Here is a 20,416-nt window from a genome sequence, read left to right on the forward strand (position 1 = left end):
TACAAAGCAGCGGTGCCGGTGGCAAGAGTGGCCAAGAGCAGGGAGGCTGAGCATGGACAGGTGCTCCGGCTACTGTCCTCCCCGCAGAATAGGTGGAAGTGACCAAGAGGCGGGAGGCTGACCATGGGTGGGTGCTCTGGATGCTGGTAGTGGCAGCGATTGGGGTTGCCAAGAGCAGGGAGGCTGAGCATGACCGGGTGCTCCAGCTGCTGGCCTCCTACCGGTGGTGGCAGGGATGAGCAAGAGCTGGGAGGCTGAGCATGGGCGGATGCTCTGGCGGCTGGCCTCCTGGTGGCAGAAGTGGCCAAGAACCGGGAGGCTCAGCATGGCTGGGTGCTCCGGCTGCTGGCCTCCCGGTGGCAGAAGTGGCCAAGAGCCGGGGAGGCTCAGCATGGCCGGGTGCTCGGGATGCTGGCCTCGCGGTGGCGGAGGCAGGAGTAGCCAAAACCAAGAAGACTGAGCACAGCCGGGTGGTCCGGATGCTGGCCTCCCGGCCCTTGGCTACACCCGCCGCCTCCACTGGGAGGTCAGCATCTATAGCAGCTGGCCATGCTGAGGCTCCCAGCTCTTGGCTACTTCCGCCATCAGCACCGCCAGGAGGCCAGAATCCGGAGCACCTGGCTTCCCGGTGGTGCCGGCGCCGGACGTGGTTAAGAGCTGGGAGGCTTAGCATGGCCGGGTGCTATGGATGCTGGCATCTCAGCGGCATTGGCAGCAAAGGGGATTGCCAAGATCGGGGAGGCTGAGCAAGGTCAGGTGCTCCAAATGCTGGCCTCCCACTGGAGTCGGCGGGTGTAGCCAAGAGCTGGGAAGCTGAACATGACCGGGTGCTCCAGCTGCTGGCCTCCTGGAGGCAGTGACAACAACAGGGTTCCCTGAGAGCCGGGAGGCTGAGCAGTCCAGGTACTCCAGCTGATGGCCTCCCGTTGCTGGCAGCAACAGGGGTGCCCAATAGCCGGGAGGCTGAGCATGACTGTGTGCTCCGGCTGCTGGACTCCTGGCGGCAGTAGCGGGAGTGGCCAAGGGCCGGATGGCTGAACATGGCTGGGTGCTCCGGCTGCTGGGCTCCCGGTGGAAGTGGCAGCAAAAGGAGTTGCTAAGAGCTGGAATGGTGAGCATGGCCGGGTGCTCCACTACTGGCCTCCTGGCCTTTCATGAGTGTAGCCATAGATCCAGAACCCAAAGAGTTAACTGTAACTGAGGAGAATGCTGAGCAATTAGAAATACAAACACCTGAATCACCTCCAGATTCTCCTCTCCCAGTAGACAAGCTGAGGGCAAGGCTTCGGGGAAGACTTATGACAAAAAGATCAGAGGGTCGCTTGAAGGCTGCCTGCAGAAACATCCGATCGACTAGCCCTGAGTTCTGACAGGATGAAAAGGCTTCCAGCAGTTCAAGGGACTCTTTTACTATACAGTGAGGTCTCGACTTACGAACGTAATCTGTATTGGAAGGCGGTTCGTAGGTCAAAAAATTCATAGGTCGAATCTGCATTTCCCATAGGAATGCATTGAAAGCCATTTAATCCGTATCTGCTGTTTTCCGTCCATAGAAACTACAGTGGTATCTCGCTTAACGATCACACCGTTTAACGATGAATCCGCATAGTGATCTGTTTTTAGTGGGTAAAAAATTGCACTGCGACGATCGGTAAGCGTTGCAATGTTTTTTTAAACAGCTGATCAGCGGTTCCAAAATGGCCGCCATGCGCCCAAAATACCCGCCACAACCATTTTCACTTACCGAGGGCGCAAAAATGGCGGCGCTATAGAGGAACGTTGCTGAACAGTGAGTTTATCCTCCATAGGGCTTTTCCGTTCCGTTTAGCGATGTTTCCACAAAGTTTGTATGTAGAACCATCCGTAAGTCGAGACCCCACTGTATAAACAGCTCACAGACGTAGGAAAATCCGTGGAAGCAACAAGTCAAAACTCTGACTTGCACCCACGCTCCTGACAATCTTGAACCTTGTTCTCTGGACCCTTGGCTTTGGACTACGTTGTGTGTTTTGGCTTTCGTCTCTGACTCTGAACTATGTCGGTGTGGACAAGAACCGGGAGGCTGAGCATGACCGGATGCTCCGGATACTAGCATCCCGTCGGCGCTTGCAGTGGAAGTGGGAAGAGCTGTGAGGCTGAGCATGGCTGGGTGCAGCGGGTGCTGGCCTCCTGGCAGCATCGGGACCAAAGGGGGTTGTCAGGAGCTGTTATGGTGACCATGGCCGGGTGCTCCAGATGCTGGCTTCCCGACAGCATGGGCAGCAAAGGGGGTTGCCAAGAGTTCTGAGGCTAACCATGACCAGGTGCCAAGGATGCTAGGCTCCAGGTGGCATCGGAAGCAAAGGGGGTTCCGAAGAGCTGGGAGGCTGATCATGGCATTGCTGGCGTCGGCGTTGGCTATTGGCTGGGAGGCTGAGCATGGCCGGGTGCTCCGGATGCTGGCCTCCCGGCGGCATCGGCAGCAAAGGGGGTTGTCAAGAGCTCTTATGCTGACCATGGGCGGGTACTGCAGATGCTGGCTTCCAGGCGGCATAGGCAGCAAAGAAGCTTGCCAAGAGCTGCAAGGCTGACCATAGCCGAGTGATAAGGATGCTGGCCTCCTACTAGAGGCAGCGGGTGTGGCCAAGAACCAGGAGTCTGAGCATGTCCGGGCGCTCCAGATGCTGGCCTCATGGTGGCATCAGCAGCAAAGGGGGTTGTCAAGAGCTCTTATGCTGACCATGGCTGGATGCTCCAGATGCTGGCTTCCCGGCGCCATTGACAGCAAAGGGGGTTGTTAAGAGCACTTATGCTGACCATGGCCGGGTGCTGCAGATGCAGGCTTCCAAGCGGCATGGGCATCAAAGGGGGTTGCCAAGAGCAGCTAGGCTGACCATGGCCGGGTGCTAAGTATGCTGGCCTCCCAGTAGTGGCAGCGGGTGTGGCCCAGAACCAGGAGGCTGAGCTGGATGCTCCAGATGCTGGCCTCCCGGTCGAATCGGCACCAAAGGGGATTGTCAAGAGCTCTTATGCTGACCATGGCCTGGTGCTCCAGATGCTGGCTTCCCGGCGGCATGGACAGCAAAGGGGGTTCTGAAGAGCTTGGAGGCTGAACAGGGCCGGGTGCTCCTATTGCTATCTTCCCGGCATCACTGGTGGTGGCGTTGGCTAACGGATGGGAGGCTGAACATGGCCGGGTGCTCCGGATCCTGGCCTCCTGGCGGCGGAGATGGCTAAGGGCTGGGAGGCTGAGCATGGCCGCGTGCTCCGGGTGCACGTCTCCTCAAGGCGCTGGCGGCGGAAGTGGTTAAGATATGTCAGGCTGAGCATGGTCGAGTGCTCCAGATGCTGGCCTCCCAGTGGTGTTGGCGGCGGAAGTGACTAAGAGCTGGGAGGCAGAGCATGGTCGGATGCTCCGGATACTGCCCTCCCGGCGGCATGGGCAGCAAAGGAGGTTCCAAGAGCTGCAAGGCTGACCATAGCCGAGTGCTAAGGATGCTGGCCTCCTAGTAGAGGCAGTGGGTGTGGCCAAGAACCAGGAGGCTGAGCATGACCGGGGGCTCCAGTTGCTGGCCTCCTGGTGGCATCGGCACCAAAGAGGGTTGTCAGGAGCTCTTATGCTGACCATGGGCGGGTGCTGCAGATGCTGGCTTCCAGGCGGCATGGGCAGCAAAGAGGGTTGCCAAGAGCTGCAAGGCTGACCAAGACCAGGTGCTAAGGATGCTGGCCTCCTAGTAGAGGCAGCGGGTGTGGTCAAGAACCTGGAGGCTGGGCATGACCGGGGGCTGCAGATGCTGGCCTCCTGGTGGCATCGACACCAAAGATGGTTGTCAAGAGCTCTTATGCTGACCATGGGCGGGTGCTGCAGATGCTGGCAACCAGGCGGCATGGGCAGCAAAGAGGGTTGCCAAGAGCTGCAAGGCTGACCAAGGCCAGGTGCTAAGGATGCTGGCCTCCTAGTAGAGGCAGCGGGTGTGGTCAAGAACCAGGAGGCTGAGCATGACTGGGGGCTCCAGATGCTGGCCTCCTGGTGGCATACGACACCAAAGATGGTTGTCAAGAGCTCTTATGCTGACCATGGGCGGGTGCTGCAGATGCTGGCTTCCAGGCGGCATGGGCAGCAAAGAGGGTTGCCAAGAGCTGCAAGGCTGACCAAGGCCAGGTGCTAAGGATGCTGGCCTCCTAGTAGAGGCAGCGGGTGTGGTCAAGAACCAGGAGGCTGAGCATGACCGGGGGCTCCAGATGCTGGCCTCCTGGTGGCATCGTCACCAAAGATGGTTGTCAAGAGCTCTTATGCTGACCATGGGCGGGTGCTGCAGATGCTGGCAACCAGGTGGCATCGACACGAAGGAGGGTTGTCAAGAGCTCTTATGCTGACCATGGGCGGGTGCTGCAGATGCTGGCTTCCAGGCGGCATGGGCAGCAAAGAGGGTTGCCAAGAGCTGCAAGGCCTTGGTGAGGCCAGGTGCTAAGGATGCTGGCCTCCTAGTAGAGGCAGCGGGTGTGGTCAAGAACCTGGAGTCTGAGCATGTCCGGGCGCTCCAGATGCTGGCCTCATGGTGGCATCAGCAGCAAAGGGGGTTGTCAAGAGCTCTTATGCTGACCATGGCTGGATGCTCCAGATGCTGGCTTCCCGGCGCCATTGACAGCAAAGGGGGTTGTTAAGAGCACTTATGCTGACCATGGCCGGGTGCTGCAGATGCAGGCTTCCAAGCGGCATGGGCATCAAAGGGGGTTGCCAAGAGCAGCTAGGCTGACCATGGCCGGGTGCTAAGTATGCTGGCCTCCCAGTAGTGGCAGCGGGTGTGGCCCAGAACCAGGAGGCTGAGCTGGATGCTCCAGATGCTGGCCTCCCGGTCGAATCGGCACCAAAGGGGATTGTCAAGAGCTCTTATGCTGACCATGGCCTGGTGCTCCAGATGCTGGCTTCCCGGCGGCATGGGCAGCAAAGGGGGTTCTGAAGAGCTTGGAGGCTGAACACCCGGGTGCTCCTATTGCTATCTTCCCGGCATCACTGGTGGTGGCGTTGGCTAACGGATGGGAGGCTGAACATGGCCGGGTGCTCCGGATCCTGGCCTCCTGGCGGCGGAGATGGCTAAGGGCTGGGAGGCTGAGCATGGCCGCGTGCTCCGGGTGCACGTCTCCTCAAGGCGCTGGCGGCGGAAGTGGTTAAGATATGTCAGGCTGAGCATGGTCGAGTGCTCCAGATGCTGGCCTCCCAGTGGTGTTGGCGGCGGAAGTGACTAAGAGCTGGGAGGCAGAGCATGGTCGGATGCTCCGGATACTGCCCTCCCGGCGGCATGGGCAGCAAAGGAGGTTCCAAGAGCTGCAAGGCTGACCATAGCCGAGTGCTAAGGATGCTGGCCTCCTAGTAGAGGCAGTGGGTGTGGCCAAGAACCAGGAGGCTGAGCATGACCGGGGGCTCCAGTTGCTGGCCTCCTGGTGGCATCGGCACCAAAGAGGGTTGTCAGGAGCTCTTATGCTGACCATGGGCGGGTGCTGCAGATGCTGGCTTCCAGGCGGCATGGGCAGCAAAGAGGGTTGCCAAGAGCTGCAAGGCTGACCAAGACCAGGTGCTAAGGATGCTGGCCTCCTAGTAGAGGCAGCGGGTGTGGTCAAGAACCTGGAGGCTGAGCATGACCGGGGGCTGCAGATGCTGGCCTCCTGGTGGCATCGACACCAAAGATGGTTGTCAAGAGCTCTTATGCTGACCATGGGCGGGTGCTGCAGATGCTGGCAACCAGGCGGCATGGGCAGCAAAGAGGGTTGCCAAGAGCTGCAAGGCTGACCAAGGCCAGGTGCTAAGGATGCTGGCCTCCTAGTAGAGGCAGCGGGTGTGGTCAAGAACCAGGAGGCTGAGCATGACCGGGGGCTCCAGATGCTGGCCTCCTGGTGGCATACGACACCAAAGATGGTTGTCAAGAGCTCTTATGCTGACCAAGGGCGGGTGCTGCAGATGCTGGCTTCCAGGCGGCATGGGCAGCAAAGAGGGTTGCCAAGAGCTGCAAGGCTGACCAAGGCCAGGTGCTAAGGATGCTGGCCTCCTAGTAGAGGCAGCGGGTGTGGTCAAGAACCAGGAGGCTGAGCATGACCGGGGGCTCCAGATGCTGGCCTCCTGGTGGCATCGACACCAAAGATGGTTGTCAAGAGCTCTTATGCTGACCATGGGCGGGTGCTGCAGATGCTGGCTTCCAGGTGGCATCGATACGAAGGAGGGTTGTCAAGAGCTCTTATGCTGACCATGGGCGGGTGCTGCAGATGCTGGCTTCCAGGCGGCATGGGCAGCAAAGAGGGTTGCCAAGAGCTGCAAGGCTGACCAAGGCCAGGTGCTAAGGATGCTGGCCTCCTAGTAGAGGCAGCGGGTGTGGTCAAGAACCTGGAGGCTGAGCATGACCGGGGGCTGCAGATGCTGGCCTCCTGGTGGCATCGACACCAAAGATGGTTGTCAACAGCTCTTATGCTGACCATGGGCGGGTGCTCCAGATGCTGGCCTCCAGGTGGCATCGACACAAAAGAGGGTTGTCAAGAGCTCTTATGCTGACCATGGGCGGGTGCTGCAGATGCTGGCTTCCAGGCGGCATGGGCAGCAAAGAGGGTTGCCAAGAGCTGCAAGGCTGACCAAGGCCAGGTGCTAAGGATGCTGGCCTCCTAGTAGAGGCAGCGGGTGTGGTCAAGAACCTGGAGGCTGAGCATGACCGGGGGCTGCAGATGCTGGCCTCCTGGTGGCATCGACACCAAAGATGGTTGTCAAGAGCTCTTATGCTGACCATGGGCGGGTGCTGCAGATGCTGGCAACCAGGCGGCATGGGCAGCAAAGAGGGTTGCCAAGAGCTGCAAGGCTGACCAAGGCCAGGTGCTAAGGATGCTGGCCTCCTAGTAGAGGCAGCGGGTGTGGTCAAGAACCAGGAGGCTGAGCATGACCGGGGGCTCCAGATGCTGGCCTCCTGGTGGCATCGACACAAAAGAGGGTTGTCAAGAGCTCTTATGCTGACCATGGGCGGGTGCTCCAGATGCTGGCCTCCCGGCGGCATGGGCAGCAAAGGGGGTTCTGAAGAGCTGGGAGGCTTACCATGGCTGGGTGCTCCTGACGCTAGCTTCCCGGCATCGCTGGCGGCGGCGTTGGCTAATGGATGGAAGGCTGAACACGATCGGGTGCTCCGGGTGCTCTTCTCCTCGCGGCGCTGGCGGCGGAAGTGCTTACGATATGTTAGGCTGAGCATGGCCGGGTGCTCCAGATGCTGGCCTCCGGGCGGCACTGCCGGTGGAAGTGACTAAGAGCTGGAAGGCTGAGCATGGCCGGGTGCTCATCTCCCAGCAGCGCTGTCGGTGGAACTCGTTAAGATATGTCAGGCTGAGCATGGCCGGGTGCTCCAGATGCTGGCCTCCCGGCGGCATCGGCAGCAAAGGGGGTTGTCAAGAGCTCTCATGTTGACCATGGGCGGGTGCTGCAGATGCTGGCTTCCAGGCGGCATGGTCAGCAAAGGAGGTTGCCAAGAGCTGCAAGTCTGACCATAGCCGAGTGCTAAGGATGCTGGCCTCCTAGTAGAGGCAGTGGGTGTGGCCAAGAACCAGGAGGCTGAGCTTCACCGGGGGCTCCAGATGCTGGCCTCCCAGTGGCATCGGCACCAAAGGAGGTTGTCAAGAGCTCTTATGCTGACCATGGGCGGGTGCTGCAGATGCTGGCTTCCAGGCGGCATGGGCAGCAAAGAGGGTTGCCAAGAGCTGCAAGGCTGACCAAGGCCAGGTGCTAAGGATGCTGGCCTCCTAGTAGAGGCAGCGGGTGTGGTCAAGAACCAGGAGACTGAGCATGACCGGGGGCTCCAGATGCTGGCCTCCTGGTGGCATCGACACCAAAGATGGTTGTCAAGAGCTCTTATGCTGACCATGGGCGGGTGCTGCAGATGCTGGCTTCCAGGCGGCATGGGCAGCAAAGAGGGTTGCCAAGAGCTGCAAGGCTGACCATAGCCAAGTGTTAAGGATGCTCGCCTCCTAGTCGAGGCAGCGGGTGTGGCCAGGAACCAGGAGGATGAACCTGACCGGGCGCTCCAGATGCTGGCCTCCTGGTGGCATCAGCACCAAAGGAGGTTGCCCAGAGCTGCAATGCTAACAATAGCCAAGTGCTAAGGATGCTGGTTTCCCAGTAGAGGCAGTGGATTTGGTAAAGAACCAGGAGGCTGAGTATGACCGAAGGCGTTGAGATGTTGGCCTCCTGGTGGCATCGGCACCAAAGGAGGTTGTCAAGAGCTCTTATGCTGACCATGGGCGGGTGCTGCAGATGCTGGCTTCCAGGCGGCATGGGCAGCAAAGAGTGTTGCCAAGAGCTGCAAGGCTGACCAAGGCCAGGTGCTAAGGATGCTGGCCTCCTAGTAGAGGCAGCGGGTGTGGTCAAGAACCAGGAGACTGAGCATGACCGGGGGCTCCAGATGCTGGCCTCCCAGTGGCATCGGCACCAAAGGAGGTTGTCAAGAGCTCTTATGCTGACCATGGGCGGGTGCTGCAGATGCTGGCTTCCAGGCGGCATGGGCAGCAAAGGAGGTTGCCAAGAGCTGCAAGTCTGACCATCGCCGAGTGCTAAGGATGCTGGCCTCCTAGTAGAGGCAGTGGGTGTGGCCAAGAACCAGGAGGCTGAGCTTCACCGGGGGCTCCAGATGCTGGCCTCCCAGTGGCATCGGCACCAAAGGAGGTTGTCAAGAGCTCTTATGCTGACCATGGGCGGGTGCTGCAGATGCTGGCTTCCAGGCCGCATGGGCAGCAAAGAGGGTTGCCAAGAGCTGCAAGGCTGACCAAGGCCAGGTGCTAAGGATGCTGGCCTCCTAGTAGAGGCAGCGGGTGTGGTCAAGAACCAGGAGACTGAGCATGACCGGGGGCTCCAGATGCTGGCCTCCTGGTGGCATCGACACCAAAGATGGTTGTCAAGAGCTCTTATGCTGACCATGGGCGGGTGCTGCAGATGCTGGCTTCCAGGCGGCATGGGCAGCAAAGAGGGTTGCCAAGAGCTGCAAGGCTGACCAAGGCCAGGTGCTAAGGATGCTGGCCTCCTAGTAGAAGCAGCGGGTGTGGTCAAGAACCAGGAGGCTGAGCATGACCGGGGGCTCCAGATGCTGGCCTCCCGGCGGCATTGACAGCAAAGGGGGTTGTCAAGAGCTCTTATGTTGACCATGGACGTGTGCTGCAGATGCTGGCTTCCCGGCGGCATGGGCAGCAAAGGGGGTTCTGAAGAGCTGGGAGGCTTTACATGGCTGGGTGCTCCTGACGCTAGCTTCCCGGCATCGCTGGCGGCGGCGTTGGCTAATGGATTAAAGGCTGAACACGATCGGGTGCTCCGGGTGCTCTTCTCCTCGCGGCGCTGGCGGCGGAAGTGCTTACGATATGTTAGGCTGAGCATGGCCGGGTGCTCCAGATGCTGGCCTCCGGGCGGCACTGCCGGTGGAAGTGACTAAGAGCTGGAAGGCTGAGCATGGCCGGGTGCTCATCTCCCAGCAGCGCTGTCGGTGGAACTGGTTAAGATATGTCAGGCTGAGCATGGCCGGGTGCTCCAGATGCTGGCCTCCCGGCGGCAAGGGCAGCAAAGGGGGTTGTCAAGAGCTCTCATGTTGACCATGGGCGGGTGCTGCAGATGCTGGCTTCCAGGCGGCATGGTCAGCAAAGGAGGTTGCCAAGAGCTGCAAGTCTGACCATAGCCGAGTGCTAAGGATGCTGGCCTCCTAGTAGAGGCAGTGGGTGTGGCCAAGAACCAGGAGGCTGAGCTTCACCGGGGGCTCCAGATGCTGGCCTCCCGGTGGCATCGGCACCAAAGGAGGTTGTCAAGAGCTCTTATGCTGACCATGGGCGGGTGCTGCAGATGCTGGCTTCCAGGCGGCATGGGCAGCAAAGAGGGTTGCCAAGAGCTGCAAGGCTGACCAAGGCCAGGTGCTAAGGATGCTGGCCTCCTAGTAGAGGCAGCGGTGTGGCCAAGAACCAGGAGGCTGAGCTTCACCGGGGGCTCCAGATGCTGGCCTCCCAGTGGCATCGGCACCAAAGGAGGTTGTCAAGAGCTCTTATGCTGACCATGGGCGGGTGCTGCAGATGCTGGCTTCCAGGCGGCATGGGCAGCAAAGAGGGTTGCCAAGAGCTGCAAGGCTGACCAAGGCCAGGTGCTAAGGATGCTGGCCTCCTAGTAGAGGCAGCGGGTGTGGTCAAGAACCAGGAGACTGAGCATGACCGGGGGCTCCAGATGCTGGCCTCCTGGTGGCATCGACACCAAAGATGGTTGTCAAGAGCTCTTATGCTGACCATGGGCGGGTGCTGCAGATGCTGGCTTCCAGGCGGCAAGGGCAGCAAAGAGGGTTGCCAAGAGCTGCAAGGCTGACCATAGCCAAGTGTTAAGGATGCTCGCCTCCTAGTCGAGGCAGCGGGTGTGGCCAGGAACCAGGAGGATGAACCTGACCGGGCGCTCCAGATGCTGGCCTCCTGGTGGCATCAGCACCAAAGGAGGTTGCCCAGAGCTGCAATGCTAACAATAGCCAAGTGCTAAGGATGCTGGTTTCCCAGTAGAGGCAGTGGATGTGGTAAAGAACCAGGAGGCTGAGTATGACCGAAGGCGTTGAGATGTTGGCCTCCTGGTGGCATCGGCACCAAAGGAGGTTGTCAAGAGCTCTTATGCTGACCATGGGCGGGTGCTGCAGATGCTGGCTTCCAGGCGGCATGGGCAGCAAAGAGGGTTGCCAAGAGCTGCAAGGCTGACCAAGGCCAGGTGCTAAGGATGCTGGCCTCCTAGTAGAGGCAGCGGGTGTGGTCAAGAACCAGGAGACTGAGCATGACCGGGGGCTCCAGATGCTGGCCTCCCAGTGGCATCGGCACCAAAGGAGGTTGTCAAGAGCTCTTATGCTGACCATGGGCGGGTGCTGCAGATGCTGGCTTCTAGGCGGCATGGTCAGCAAAGGAGGTTGCCAAGAGCTGCAAGTCTGACCATAGCCGAGTGCTAAGGATGCTGGCCTCCTAGTAGAGGCAGTGGGTGTGGCCAAGAACCAGGAGGCTGAGCATGACCGGGGGCTCCAGATGCTGGCCTCCCGGCGACATCGGCAGCAAAGGGGGTTGTCAAGAGCTCTCATGTTGACCCTGGGCGGGTGCTGCAAATGCTGGCTTCCAGGCGGCATGGGCAGCAAAGAGGGTTGCCAAGAGCTGCAAGGCTGACCAAGGCCAGGTGCTAAGGATGCTGGCCTCCTAGTAGAAGCAGCGGGTGTGGTGAAGAACCAGGAGGCTGAGCATGACCGGGGGCTCCAGATGCTGGCCTCCCGGTGGCATCGGCACCAAAGGAGGTTGTCAAGAGCTCTTATGCTGACCATGGGCGGGTGCTGCAGATGCTGGCTTCCAGGCGGCATGGGCAGCAAAGAGGGTTGCCAAGAGCTGCAAGGCTGACCAAGGCCAGGTGCTAAGGATGCTGGCCTCCTAGTAGAGGCAGCGGGTGTGGTCAAGAACCAGGAGACTGAGCATGACCGGGGCCTCCAGATGCTGGCCTCCTGGTGGCATCGACACCAAAGATGGTTGTGAAGAGCTCTTATGCTGACCATGGGCGGGTGCTGCAGATGCTGGCTTCCAGGCGGCATGGGCAGCAAAGAGGGTTGCCAAGAGCTGCAAGGCTGACCATAACCAAGTGTTAAGGATGCTCGCCTCCTAGTCGAGGCAGCGGGTGTGGCCAGGAACCAGGAGGATGAACCTGACCGGGCGCTCCAGATGCTGGCCTCCTGGTGGCATCAGCACCAAAGGAGGTTGCCCAGAGCTGCAATGCTAACAATAGCCAAGTGCTAAGGATGCTGGTTTCCCAGTAGAGGCAGTGGATGTGGTAAAGAACCAGGAGGCTGAGTATGACCGAAGGCGTTGAGATGTTGGCCTCCTGGTGGCATCGGCACCAAAGGAGGTTGTCAAGAGCTCTTATGCTGACCATGGGCGGGTGCTGCAGATGCTGGCTTCCAGGCGGCATGGGCAGCAAAGAGGGTTGCCAAGAGCTGCAAGGCTGACCAAGGCCAGGTGCTAAGGATGCTGGCCTCCTAGTAGAGGCAGCGGGTGTGGTCAAGAACCAGGAGACTGAGCATGACCGGGGGCTCCAGATGCTGGCCTCCCAGTGGCATCGGCACCAAAGGAGGTTGTCAAGAGCTCTTATGCTGACCATGGGCGGGTGCTGCAGATGCTGGCTTCCAGGCGGCATGGTCAGCAAAGGAGGTTGCCAAGAGCTGCAAGTCTGACCATAGCCGAGTGCTAAGGATGCTGGCCTCCTAGTAGAGGTAGCGGGTGTGGTCAAGAACCAGGAGGCTGAGCTTCACCGGGGGCTCCAGATGCTGGCCTCCCGGTGGCATCGGCACCAAAGGAGGTTGTCAAGAGCTCTTATGCTGACCATGGGCGGGTGCTGCAGATGCTGGCTTCCAGGCGGCATGAGCAGCAAAGAGGGTTGCCAAGAGCTGCAAGGCTGACCAAGACCAGGTGCTAAGGATGCTGGCCTCCTAGTAGAGGCAGCGGTGTGGCCAAGAACCAGGAGGCTGAGCATGACCGGGGGCTCCAGATGCTGGCCTCCCGGTGGCATCGGCACCAAAGGAGGTTGTCAAGAGCTCTTATGCTGACCATGGGCGGGTGCTGCAGATGCTGGCTTCCAGGCGGCATGGGCAGCAAAGAGGGTTGCCAAGAGCTGCAAGGCTGACCAAGGCCAGGTGCTAAGGATGCTGGCCTCCTAGTAGAGGCAGCGGGTGTGGTCAAGAACCAGGAGACTGAGCATGACCGGGGGCTCCAGATGCTGGCCTCCTGTTGGCATCGACACCAAAGATGGTTGTCAAGAGCTCTTATGCTGACCATGGGCGGGTGCTGCAGATGCTGGCTTCCAGGCGGCATGGGCAGCAAAGAGGGTTGCCAAGAGCTGCAAGGCTGACCATAGCCAAGTGTTAAGGATGCTCGCCTCCTAGTCGAGGCAGCGGGTGTGGCCAGGAACCAGGAGGATGAACCTGACCGGGCGCTCCAGATGCTGGCCTCCTGGTGGCATCAGCACCAAAGGAGGTTGCCCAGAGCTGCAATGCTAACAATAGCCAAGTGCTAAGGATGCTGGTTTCCCAGTAGAGGCAGTGGATGTGGTAAAGAACCAGGAGGCTGAGTATGACCGAAGGCGTTGAGATGTTGGCCTCCTGGTGGCATCGGCACCAAAGGAGGTTGTCAAGAGCTCTTATGCTGACCATGGGCGGGTGCTGCAGATGCTGGCTTCCAGGCGGCATGGGCAGCAAAGAGGGTTGCCAAGAGCTGCAAGGCTGACCAAGGCCAGGTGCTAAGGATGCTGGCCTCCTAGTAGAGGCAGCGGGTGTGGTCAAGAACCAGGAGGCTGAGCATGACCGGGGGCTCCAGATGCTGGCCTCCCAGTGGCATCGGCACCAAAGGAGGTTGTCAAGAGCTCTTATGCTGACCATGGGCGGGTGCTGCAGATGCTGGCTTCCAGGCGGCATGGGCAGCAAAGGAGGTTGCCAAGAGCTGCAAGGCTGACCAAGGCCAGGTGCTAAGGATGCTGGCCTCCTAGTAGAGGCAGCGGGTGTGGTCAAGAACCAGGAGGCTGAGCATGACCGGGGGCTCCAGATGCTGGCCTCCCGGTGGCATCGACACCAAAGGAGGTTGTCAAGAGCTCTTATGCTGACCATGGGCGGGTGCTGCAGATGCTGGCTTCCAGGCGGCATGGGCAGCAAAGAGGGTTGCCAAGAGCTGCAAGGCTGACCAAGGCCAGGTGCTAAGGATGCTGGCCTCCTAGTAGAGGCAGCGGGTGTGGTCAAGAACCAGGAGGCTGAGCATGACCGGGGGCTCCAGATGCTGGCCTCCTGGTGGCATCGACACCAAAGAGGGTTGTCAAGAGCTCTCATGCTGACCATGGGCAGGTGCTGCAGATGCTGGCTTTCCGGCGGCATGGGCAGCAAAGGGGGTTCTGAAGAGCTGGGAGGCTTACCATGGCTGGGTGCTCCTGATGCTAGCTTCCCGGCATCGCTGGCGGCGGCTTTGGCTAATGGATGGAAGGCTGAACACGGACGGGTGCTCCGGGTGCTCGTCTCCTCGCGGCGCTGGCGGCGGAAGTGCTTACGATATGTTAGGCTGAGCATGGCCGGGTGCTCCAGATGCTGGCCTCCGGGCGGCACTGCCGGTGGAAGTGACTAAGAGCTGGAAGGCTGAGCATGGCCGGGTGCTCATCTCCCAGCAGCGCTGTCGGTGGAACTGGTTAAGATATGTCAGGCTGAGCATGGCCGGGTGCTCCAGATGCTGGCCTCCCGGCGGCAAGGGCAGCAAAGGGGGTTGTCAAGAGCTCTCATGTTGACCATGGGCGGGTGCTGCAGATGCTGGCTTCCAGGCGGCATGGTCAGCAAAGGAGGTTGCCAAGAGCTGCAAGGCTGACCATAGCCGAGTGCTAAGGATGCTGGCCTCCTAGTAGAGGCAGTGGGTGTGGCCAAGAACCAGGAGGCTGAGCATGACCGGGGGCTCCAGATGCTGGCCTCCCGGTGGCATCGGCACCAAAGGAGGTTGTCAAGAGCTCTTATGCTGACCATGGGCGGGTGCTGCAGATGCTGGCTTCCAGGCGGCATGGGCAGCAAAGAGGGTTGCCAAGAGCTGCAAGGCTGACCAAGGCCAGGTGCTAAGGATGCTGGACTCCTAGTAGAGGCAGCGGTGTGGCCAAGAACCAGGAGGCTGAGCATGACCGGGGGCTCCAGATGCTGGCCTCCCGGTGGCATCGGCACCAAAGGAGGTTGTCAAGAGCTCTTATGCTGACCATGGGCGGGTGCTGCAGATGCTGGCTTCCAGGCGGCATGGGCAGCAAAGAGGGTTGCCAAGAGCTGCAAGGCTGACCAAGGCCAGGTGCTAAGGATGCTGGCCTCCTAGTAGAGGCAGCGGTGTGGCCAAGAACCAGGAGGCTGAGCATGACCGGGGGCTCCAGATGCTGGCCTCCAGGTGGCATCGACACCAAAGGAGGTTGTGAAGAGCTCTTATGCTGACCATGGGCGGGTGCTGCAGATGCTGGCTTCCAGGCGGCATGGGCAGCAAAGAGGGTTGCCAAGAGCTGCAAGGCTGACCAAGGCCAGGTGCTAAGGATGCTGGCCTCCTAGTAGAGGCAGCGGGTGTGGTCAAGAACCAGGAGGCTGAGCATGACCGGGGGCTCCAGATGCTGGCCTCCTGGTGGCATCGACACCAAAGATGGTTGTCAAGAGCTCTTATGCTGACCATGGGCGGGTGCTGCAGATGCTGGCTTCCAGGCGGCATGGGCAGCAAAGAGGGTTGCCAAGAGCTGCAAGGCTGACCATAGCCAAGTGTTAAGGATGCTCGCCTCCTAGTCGAGGCAGTGGGTGTGGCCAGGAACCAGGAGGATGAACCTGACCGGGCGCTCCAGATGCTGGCCTCCTGGTGGCATCAGCACCAAAGGAGGTTGTCAAGAGCTCTTATGCTGACCATGGGCGGGTGCTGCAGATGCTGGCTTCCAGGCGGCATGGGCAGCAAAGAGGGTTGCCAAGAGCTGCAAGGCTGACCAAGGCCAGGTGCTAAGGATGCTGGCCTCCTAGTAGAGGCAGCGGTGTGGCCAAGAACGAGGAGACTGAGCATGACCGGGGGCTCCAGATGCTGGCCTCCCGGTGGCATCGGCACCAAAGGAGGTTGTCAAGAGCTCTTATGCTGACCATGGGCGGGTGCTGCAGATGCTGGCTTCCAGGCGGCATGGGCAGCAAAGAGGGTTGCCAAGAGCTGCAAGGCTGACCAAGGCCAGGTGCTAAGGATGCTGGCCTCCTAGTAGAGGCAGCGGTGTGGCCAAGAACGAGGAGGCTGAGCATGACCGGGGGCTCCAGATGCTGGCCTCCCAGTGGCATCGGCACCAAAGGAGGTTGTCAAGAGCTCTTATGCTGACCATGGGCGGGTGCTGCAGATGCTGGCTTCCAGGCGGCATGGGCAGCAAGGAGGGTTGCCAAGAGCTGCAAGGCTGACCAAGGCCAGGTGCTAAGGATGCTGGACTCCTAGTAGAGGCAGTGGGTGTGGCCAAGAACCAGGAGGCTGAGCTTCACCGGGGGCTCCAGATGCTGGCCTCCCGGTGGCATCGGCACCAAAGGAGGTTGTCAAGAGCTCTTATGCTGACCATGGGCGGGTGCTGCAGATGCTGGCTTCCAGGCGGCATGGGCAGCAAAGAGGGTTGCCAAGAGCTGCAAGGCTGACCAAGGCCAGGTGCTAAGGATGCTGGCCTCCTAGTAGAGGCAGCGGTGTGGCCAAGAACCAGGAGGCTGAGCATGACCGGGGGCTCCAGATGCTGGCCTCCCAGTGGCATCGGCACCAAAGGAGGTTGTCAAGAGCTCTTATGCTGACCATGGGCGGGTGCTGCAGATGCTGGCTTCCAGGCGGCATGGGCAGCAAAGAGGGTTGCCAAGAGCTGCAAGGCTGACCAAGGCCAGGTGCTAAGGATGCTGGCCTCCTAGTAGAGGCAGCGGGTGTGGTCAAGAACCAGGAGGCTGAGCATGACCGGGGGCTCCAGATGCTGGCCTCCTGGTGGCATCGACACCAAAGATGGTTGTCAAGAGCTCTTATGCTGACCATGGGCGGGTGCTGCAGATGCTGGCTTCCAGGCGGCATGGGCAGCAAAGAGGGTTGCCAAGAGCTGCAAGGCTGACCATAGCCAAGTGTTAAGGATGCTCGCCTCCTAGTCGAGGCAGCGGGTGTGGCCAGGAACCAGGAGGATGAACCTGACCGGGCGCTCCAGATGCTGGCCTCCTGGTGGCATCAGCACCAAAGGAGGTTGCCCAGAGCTGCAATGCTAACAATAGCCAAGTGCTAAGGATGCTGGTTTCCCAGTAGAGGCAGTGGATGTGGTAAAGAACCAGGAGGCTGAGTATGACCGAAGGCGTTGAGATGTTGGCCTCCTGGTGGCATCGGCACCAAAGGAGGTTGTCAAGAGCTCTTATGCTGACCATGGGCGGGTGCTGCAGATGCTGGCTTGCAGGCGGCATGGGCAGCAAAGAGGGTTGCCAAGAGCTGCAAGGCTGACCAAGGCCAGGTGCTAAGGATGCTGGCCTCCTAGTAGAGGCAGCGGGTGTGGTCAAGAACCAGGAGACTGAGCATGACCGGGGGCTCCAGATGCTGGCCTCCCAGTGGCATCGGCACCAAAGGAGGTTGTCAAGAGCTCTTATGCTGACCATGGGCGGGTGCTGCAGATGCTGGCTTCCAGGCGGCATGGGCAGCAAAGAGGGTTGCCAAGAGCTGCAAGGCTGACCATAGCCAAGTGTTAAGGATGCTCGCCTCCTAGTCGAGGCAGCGGGTGTGGCCAGGAACCAGGAGGATGAACCTGACCGGGCGCTCCAGATGCTGGCCTCCTGGTGGCATCAGCACCAAAGGAGGTTGCCCAGAGCTGCAATGCTAACAATAGCCAAGTGCTAAGGATGCTGGTTTCCCTGTAGAGGCAGTGGATGTGGTAAAGAACCAGGAGGCTGAGTATGACCGAAGGCGTTGAGATGTTGGCCTCCTGGTGGCATCGGCACCAAAGGAGGTTGTCAAGAGCTCTTATGCTGACCATGGGCGGGTGCTGCAGATGCTGGCTTCCAGGCGGCATGGGCAGCAAAGAGGGTTGCCAAGAGCTGCAAGGCTGACCAAGGCCAGGTGCTAAGGATGCTGGCCTCCTAGTAGAGGCAGCGGGTGTGGTCAAGAACCAGGAGGCTGAGCATGACCGGGGGCTCCAGATGCTGGCCTCCCAGTGGCATCGGCACCAAAGGAGGTTGTCAAGAGCTCTTATGCTGACCATGGGCGGGTGCTGCAGATGCTGGCTTCCAGGCGGCATGGTCAGCAAAGGAGGTTGCCAAGAGCTGCAAGTCTGACCATAGCCGAGTGCTAAGGATGCTGGCCTCCTAGTAGAGGCAGCGGGTGTGGTCAAGAACCAGGAGACTGAGCATGACCGGGGGCTCCAGATGCTGGCCTCCCAGTGGCATCGGCACCAAAGGAGGTTGTCAAGAGCTCTTATGCTGACCATGGGCGGGTGCTGCAGATGCTGGCTTCCAGGCGGCATGGGCAGCAAAGAGGGTTGCCAAGAGCTGCAAGGCTGACCAAGGCCAGGTGCTAAGGATGCTGGCCTCCTAGTAGAAGCAGCGGGTGTGGTCAAGAACCAGGAGGCTGAGCATGACCGGGGGCTCCAGATGCTGGCCTCCCGGCGGCATTGACAGCAAAGGGGGTTGTCAAGAGCTCTTATGTTGACCATGGACGTGTGCCCGGCATGGGCAGCAAAGGGGGTTCTGAAGAGCTGGGAGGCTTACCATGGCTGGGTGCTCCTGATGCTAGCTTCCCGGCATCGCTGGCGGCGGCTTTGGCTAATGGATGGAAGGCTGAACACGGACGGGTGCTCCGGGTGCTCGTCTCCTCGCGGCGCTGGCGGCGGAAGTGCTTACGATATGTTAGGCTGAGCATGGCCGGGTGCTCCAGATGCTGGCCTCCGGGCGGCACTGCCGGTGGAAGTGACTAAGAGCTGGAAGGCTGAGCATGGCCGGGTGCTCATCTCCCAGCAGCACTGTCGGTGGAACTGGTTAAGATATGTCAGGCTGAGCATGGCCGGGTGCTCCAGATGCTGGCCTCCCGGCGGCAAGGGCAGCAAAGGGCTCTCATGTTGACCATGGGCGGGTGCTGCAGATGCTGGCTTCGAGGCGGCATGGTCAGCAAAGGAGGTTGCCAAGAGCTGCAAGTCTGACCATAGCCGAGTGCTAAGGATGCTGGCCTCCTAGTAGAGGCAGTGGGTGTGGCCAAGAACCAGGAGGCTGAGCTTCACCGGGGGCTCCAGATGCTGGCCTCCCGGTGGCATCGGCACCAAAGGAGGTTGTCAAGAGCTCTTATGCTGACCATGGGCGGGTGCTGCAGATGCTGGCTTCCAGGCGGCATGGGCAGCAAAGAGGGTTGCCAAGAGCTGCAAGGCTGACCAAGGCCAGGTGCTAAGGATGCTGGACTCCTAGTAGAGGCAGCGGTGTGGCCAAGAACCAGGAGGCTGAGCATGACCGGGGGCTCCAGATGCTGGCCTCCAGGTGGCATCGACACCAAAGGAGGTTGTCAAGAGCTCTTATGCTGACCATGGGCGGGTGCTGCAGATGCTGGCTTCCAGGCGGCATGGGCAGCAAAGAGGGTTGCCAAGAGCTGCAAGGCTGACCAAGGCCAGGTGCTAAGGATGCTGGCCTCCTAGTAGAGGCAGCGGGTGTGGTCAAGAACCAGGAGGCTGAGCATGACCGGGGGCTCCAGATGCTGGCCTCCTGGTGGCATCGACACCAAAGATGGTTGTCAAGAGCTCTTATGCTGACCATGGGCGGGTGCTGCAGATGCTGGCTTCCAGGCGGCATGGGCAGCAAAGAGGGTTGCCAAGAGCTGCAAGGCTGACCATAGCCAAGTGTTAAGGATGCTCGCCTCCTAGTCGAGGCAGTGGGTGTGGCCAGGAACCAGGAGGATGAACCTGACCGGGCGCTCCAGATGCTGGCCTCCTGGTGGCATCAGCACCAAAGGAGGTTGCCCAGAGCTGCAATGCTAACAATAGCCAAGTGCTAAGGATGCTGGTTTCCCAGTAGAGGCAGTGGATGTGGTAAAGAACCAGGAGGCTGAGTATGACCGAAGGCGTTGAGATGTTGGCCTCCTGGTGGCATCGGCACCAAAGAGGATTGTCTAGAGCTCTTATGCTGACTATGGGCGGGTGCTGCAGATGCTGGCTTCCAGGCAGCATGGGCAGCAAAGAGGGTTGCCAAGAGCTGCAAGGCTGACCAAGGCCAGGTGCTAAGGATGCTGGCCTCCTAGTAGAGGCAGCGGTGTGGCCAAGAACGAGGAGGCTGAGCATGACCGGGGGCTCCAGATGCTGGCCTCCCAGTGGCATCGGCACCAAAGGAGGTTGTCAAGAGCTCTTATGCTGACCATGGGCGGGTGCTGCAGATGCTGGCTTCCAGGCGGCATGGGCAGCAAAGAGGGTTGCCAAGAGCTGCAAGGCTGACCAAGGCCAGGTGCTAAGGATGCTGGCCTCCTAGTAGAGGCAGCGGTGTGGCCAAGAACCAGGAGGCTGAGCATGACCGGGGGCTCCAGATGCTGGCCTCCCGGTGGCATCGGCACCAAAGGAGGTTGTCAAGAGCTCTTATGCTGACCATGGGCGGGTGCTGCAGATGCTGGCTTCCAGGTGGCATGGTCAGCAAAGGAGGTTGCCAAGAGCTGCAAGTCTGACCATAGCCGAGTGCTAAGGATGCTGGCCTCCTAGTAGAGGCAGCGGGTGTGGTCAAGAACCAGGAGACTGAGCATGACCGGGGGCTCCAGATGCTGGCCTCCCAGTGGCATCGGCACCAAAGGAGGTTGTCAAGAGCTCTTATGCTGACCATGGGCGGGTGCTGCAGATGCTGGCTTCCAGGCGGCATGGGCAGCAAAGAGGGTTGCCAAGAGCTGCAAGGCTGACCAAGGCCAGGTGCTAAGGATGCTGGCC

The 20,416-nt window shown here is 60.1% G+C and overlaps 1 long non-coding RNA gene across 2 annotated transcripts; it reads right to left on the reverse strand.

The window, feature by feature from the left end:
* Positions 1 to 650: 650 nt before the first annotated feature.
* On the reverse strand, positions 651 to 18,543 carry LOC144583133 (uncharacterized). Of its 2 annotated transcripts, none has more exons than XR_013536752.1 (3): positions 18,240 to 18,543; positions 13,925 to 14,175; positions 651 to 1,197 (listed from the first exon to the last, which is right to left on the reverse strand). It is a non-coding gene; the product is annotated as an uncharacterized LOC144583133 (long non-coding RNA). The 2 variants fall into 2 exon arrangements; XR_013536751.1 differs by lacking the exon at positions 651 to 1,197 and adding an exon at positions 9,276 to 9,464.
* Positions 18,544 to 20,416: the final 1,873 nt, after the last annotated feature.

The sequence above is a fragment of the Pogona vitticeps genome, chromosome 5 (genome assembly GCF_051106095.1).
Source record: "Pogona vitticeps strain Pit_001003342236 chromosome 5, PviZW2.1, whole genome shotgun sequence".
In the NCBI taxonomy this organism is placed as follows: domain Eukaryota; kingdom Metazoa; phylum Chordata; class Lepidosauria; order Squamata; family Agamidae; genus Pogona; species Pogona vitticeps.